Source organism: Belonocnema kinseyi, chromosome 4 (assembly GCF_010883055.1).
Source record: "Belonocnema kinseyi isolate 2016_QV_RU_SX_M_011 chromosome 4, B_treatae_v1, whole genome shotgun sequence".
In the NCBI taxonomy this organism is placed as follows: Eukaryota; Metazoa; Arthropoda; class Insecta; order Hymenoptera; family Cynipidae; genus Belonocnema; species Belonocnema kinseyi.
In genome coordinates, this window is record NC_046660.1 from 18,429,966 (window position 1) to 18,435,728 (window position 5,763).

A 5,763-nucleotide genomic window follows, 5' to 3' on the forward strand; every position below is an offset into this window, starting at 1 on the left:
CGCGATATTGAGTCACATTATAGTTTCTGTTTAAGAAAAATATATCACTTGAAGCACAAAGCACTCCATAATCAAAATATCAGGCAAGAAGGACCATGTTCAATTTTGTTGCTGGAATTTCACATAGGGTTTATCGAGAGTAAGAAGCAAGTGCGTGGTATTCGAAACTATATATTCGCCATACTGATTAATACATCAAGAAGATAGACAGGCGGCGCTGAGCGCTGTGCGTAAAACTCAAGATTCAATAGTAGAAAAATTAAAGTTCAAACAGAGGGAAAGTAGGAGAAGTGAGGTGAAGTAGGAAAAGCGGAAAAAAATGAGGATATTGGAAGTGCAGTACTTAGGGCAATTGAGAGGAGGGGAAGTTGGTAAAGTATGAGAAATAGGCTGAGGAAGTGAGGAAAATGAGTGTCGGTGAATTAGGGAAAGAAAGGGAAAATTAAAGATGGGAAGGTAAAGACAATGAGGAGAAGGGAAGTGAGCGAAGTGACTAAATGGCAAGCAGAGGAAATAAGGAAAAGCAAAGTTTATGTTTAGACATGATGGTAAGTAAGAGGCGGAAAGTAAGGGGTAGGAAAAGGAAGTAGGGAAAGAAGCAGAATAGCTAGAGAAGCAAAAAGAGGGGAAAGTAGATAATGAAGAAGTTGGGAAGGGTCAAGTGAGAGGTGGCAAGTATGAAAATGTGTTTTTCTTAGATTCAGTTTTGTGTATTTTGATTAATTTTCTTGTACCGAAAAATAATATTGTTGCTTGAGAATTTATGTATTTTGATGAAAATTCGGCATTTTGTGTAAAAAAATAATCTAGCTTAAAAATTCAAGTATCTAAATATTCATTTTGGTAAATTCGATTTGGTAGCAAATTAATCTTATCAATAAAAATGTAACTATTTGGTTTAAATAACTTTGCTCAAAATTTATCTTCTTGATTGAGTATTCAACTGTTTTGTTGTAAATTCTTTTTTATAGAAAAAAGTAAATTTTGTCAACTGATAATTTAACCATTATATTTTTATTTAAAGATTCATCTTTTTTATTTAAATATCCTCAGAAATGTCATCTTTTTGGTTAGAATTTTGTAGTTGAAAATTTAACTATTTCACTTTTTATTCTCAATTTATCTTTTTTCAGTTTAAAATGCAACTATATGGTTAAAAATGCATGTATTTTTTTATAAATTTGTCTTTCCTGGTAGAAAATTTATCTTCTTGGTTGAAAATTAAACTACTTTGTTTAAAATTCATTTTTTTGCTGCAGATTTATAATTTTAGTTAAAAATTAGTTTTTTTAATTATTTTTTTTTATTGAAAATATAATCATTATATTTTTTTTGCTAATAGTTTATCTTTTTTAAATTCACAATTAAACTATTTATTTCGAAATTTGTATTTTTCGTTCAAATATTAATCTCTTTCGGTAACTCATGATTTTTGTTGAAAATTTCACTATTTAGTAAAAAATGTAACTTGTTGTGTAATTTGTTTGAATTTTCAACTGTGAATTTGTCTTTTTTAATTAAAAATTCATCTTGTGGGTAGAAAAGGTTTTTTTGTTGAAAAAAATTTTTTTTTAAGAAAATGTGAATATTGCATTTTTTATTGTTATAGTATAAATTTATATTTTCAGTTGAAAATTAAACTACTTGATTGAAAATTCACATATCTTATCATAATTTTTTAATTGTTTTTTGTAGAAAATTAATATTCATTATTTAAAGTTGAACTACTTTGTTAAAAATTCATTATTCGGCTGGAGAAGCATCATTTTAGTTAAAAGTTTTTTTTTTTCTGCAACTTTTAATATTTTCTTCTGAATTTGTTTTTTCACACCAAATTAATTTCTAAAATTCAGAATGTAACCATTCCATTTTTTGTTAACAATTTATCTTCCTTTATTTAAAATTCAATTATTTTGTGCAAATTGTTATTTTTTATTAAAAAATGTATCATTTCAAGGGCTAAGATTCATCATTTCAGTTGAAAATTTGTTTTCTTTTCATTAATTTTTTTTATTTAAAATGTTACCATTCCATTTTTTTGTTAAAAAGTCAACCGTTTTATTGAAAAAAAATTTTTTTCGTCACGGATTCAACAATTTTGTTAAAAAGCAATCATTTTTGGTTGAGAATTACACTATTTTGTTAGAAACTCTTTTTTTTGTGTTAAAAATTAAGTTTTTCACACAAAAATTAAACCATTCCGTTTTTAATTGTAAATTTATCTTTTCTGATTAAAAATTAATCCCGTGGCTAGACATTTTTTTGTTGAAAATCATTTTTTGATTGGAAAATATAAATTGTTTGAAAATGAAAATATTTGATTAAAAATTTGTCTTTTTTTTAAAGAAAATTAATATTTTTGATTAAAAGTTGAAAATTCGTTTCTTTGGTTGAAAATATATTTGTTTGTAAAGTCATTTTTTTGGAAAAAAATTAATTTTTCAGATTTTAAATGTAACCGTTCCATTTTTTTCTGCTAAAAACTTATCATTTTAATTGAAAATTCAATTATTTGGTTGCAAATATGCGTTTTTCGATAAGAAATTAATCTTCTTGGTTAAAAATTTATGTTTTTCGTTGAAAATTTCACAATATAGTTAAAAATTAGACTATTTCGTTTAAAATTCTCTTTTTTTTTGGTTAAAAATTGTATCATTCGAATGGAAATTTAATTATTCTATTTTTAATTTTTAATTTGTGCTTAAATTAAAAATTTAGCTTTTTGATAGATATTTTTTGGTTAAAAATGTTTTTTTTAACTGTAAATATAAACACTCCATTTTTTATTGTAATATAAATTTCCATTTTTTAGTGAAAATATTCAACCATTTGAGTGGGAATGCGATTGCAAATTTAACTACATGATTGAAAGTTGAACTACTTTCTTAAAATTCATTTTATTGGTGAAGACTGAAGATGCATCATTTTAGTTGACAATTCTTTTTTTTTCTTCGAAAATTTAAATATTTTATTGTAAATTTGTTGTTTCTTTTGTTGTCAAAAATTAATTTCCCGATTAAAAATTGTAACTATTCAATTGTGTTGTTCAAAATTCATTTTTTTTCTTAAAAATCCAACTATTTGTTTAAAGATTTGAATTTTTCGGTTAAAAATTAATAAGACTGATGTGTTTAGTTGAAAATTCGTCTTTGGTTAAAGATTAAACAATAATTATTTTGTTAAAGAGAAATTATCCTGGCTTAGGATTCAAATATTTTGTAGAAAATTCTTTTTCTTCTTGCTTAAAAAATAATTTTTCTAACCGAAAGTTGAATTTTTCCATTTTTAATTGTAAATGTATCTTTTTAGTTAAAAATTCCTCTTTTTGGTTGATATTTTTGTATTGGTTGAAAGTTGAACTACTTTGTAAAAAATTCATTTTCAGAGGCTGGAGATGCATCATTTTAGTTGAAAATACGTTTCGTTCGTTGAAAATTCAAATATTTTATTGCGGTTTTTTTTTGGCTAAAAAATTACTAACATAAATTGAAAATGTAATTATTAAATTTTTTTGTTTGAAAATTTATCTTTTTCAATGAAAAATTAAATTATTGGGTTAAAAATTGGTGTTTTTCGGTGAAAAAAATTAATCCAAAGTAATTCTCTATATAGAATCTATCTCTTTCAGGTCAATTTCCTTCTGATGAATCGTTATTGCGAAATTAAACCCTCGGGCTTACAGAGATTTTTCTTCAAGTTTTATTTGCAATAGGGCAGTTTAACTATCCTAGCAGCCCTGTTACGTATAATGACAGTGGGAATAATAGTCAATTTTATTGAAAGTTGCAATTATGTGGAACGAACACTCATGCGGGTCTGTTACCTTGTAACCTATTCACACGATGAGCAAAATCATTTTTCATTTATTATTTATTGCAGATTTTCTCAGAATTTAGTTAATAATCATTTTTAGCATGAATGTTTTAATTAGTTTTATTAATTATTGAGAGTAATTAACAATTTGGAGCGTGAAGCAATTATCGAGACTCTAATTGAAAAATTAGTATATACCAATTGAAAGGTGACTGTGCAAAATTTGAATACCAACCAGCTGGGAAACTTTCAAAAACACATTGTGTAAAATCAAACTCATTTTAAAAAAATAACTTCAAATTTGACGAGGCTTGACTGCGGATTGCGACAAAAATTCAATTTTTAGTTTTAAAATAAAATAATTCTTCTAAGATAATAAGTTTGATAAATAAAGTTAATTGTAGTTTTTTTTAGCCAATTCTGAGAAAATCAAACAAGAATTTCGAGTTTAAAATTTAATGCATTTTCAATATTGTTTTTTATATGCTAAGCTAGAACAAAAAAGTATAATAATAAAAAATTATTAAGGCTCGATGAAATGGATATGAAAGTTGATAATCTCAAAGTGACACTAACCTAAAATTGATTCAGGCTTAACTGCGGATTGTGAAAAAAGGGAAATTTTCAGCTTAAAAATAAAATAAAAGCATGCCTTTATATTTTGCGAAAAGAAAAACTTACTCCCCATATATGGGAATGCTGATTGACAACAGAAAAATCATCAAAGTTCGAAAAAACATATATTAAAAATTACAATCTCAAAGTGACACTAATTTGAAATTAGACAAATCTTGACTGCGGATTACACAAAAAGTAGAATTTTCAGCTTGCAAATAAAATAAAAGCCTTCTAAAAAACGAATTTTTCCATTTGTTTTGCGAAAATAAAAATTTATTTCTAGATATGGGGATGGTGAATGACAATAACAAATACTGGCACGAAACAAATGATCAAGGAACAAGGAAATGGTTGTGATAGTTGACAATTTTAAAGTGATACTAATTTAAAATTGGACCAGGTTTTACTGCGGATAGCAAAGTATTTCAATTACCAATTAAGTTGAACTTTCAACTAAAAAGAACAATTTTGTATCAACTTGTAATAAACTAAAGTCAGAACTTACTTATTCATAAAGAAAAAATCGCCAGAGGAGCGAGATTCACACATCTTTTTACAGCGCATCATGCATGGTGCAAAAGGCTCTCGACTAATCAGAGGCCTTCATTTCAATTGCTGTGATTCTCACACATCATGGCACAGAAGGCGTCGAAAAGATTGTAACGTTGAACTTCCATGAATTCTCCAGCCTTCTTCTGCAATCTGCAGCAGCTTGTAGCAGACGATTTTCAATCTTCTATTTTATAATGAAAGTCATACAAAGAAGTTATTTTCCATAAAATCCTTTACTGAGATAAATTTTAGAATAATTATCCACGAGAAATAAATCTTTCATTATTCTCACGTCAACACCTCACAGTCTGAGATTGTAGAACGCTGGTCGACGCCTCTTGACACTGGGCCGTTAAAATCACGCGTGCATGAAGCCACTATGAGGAACCAGGCGCGCTGAAGCGTGTTCTCTTGTATGTTATGGCTTGCGCTTCTTCGCTATGCAGAGGCGTGTGCTTTCCACTTCATGGTCTCCATTTTAATCGCTGTGATTCTCGTATAACATACTCCATGGCAAACAAATAAATCATTTCACATAAAATCACTTACTATCATAAATATTACAATAACTGTCCACGAAAAACACAGTTTTCACCATTCTCATGTCAACACTTCACGGTTTTAAGTTTCAAAATGCTGTTTGGCGCCATCTGGCTCTAACCCGCTAAAGCCCCGTCCATAAGAAGCAACTATGCAGAATCATGTGCGTTGCAGCGTCATCTCTTGTGCGTTATGTCTTGCGCTTCTTCGTTATGCACAAGTGTGTTCTTTCTGCTTCAC

The 5,763-nt window shown here is 27.7% G+C and overlaps 1 protein-coding gene across 1 annotated transcript in view; it reads right to left on the minus strand.

Moving 5' to 3' along the window:
* Positions 1 to 5,763, minus strand: part of LOC117170777 — a 14,144-nt gene that overhangs the window by 2,492 nt on the left and 5,889 nt on the right. The window lies entirely within an intron of this gene.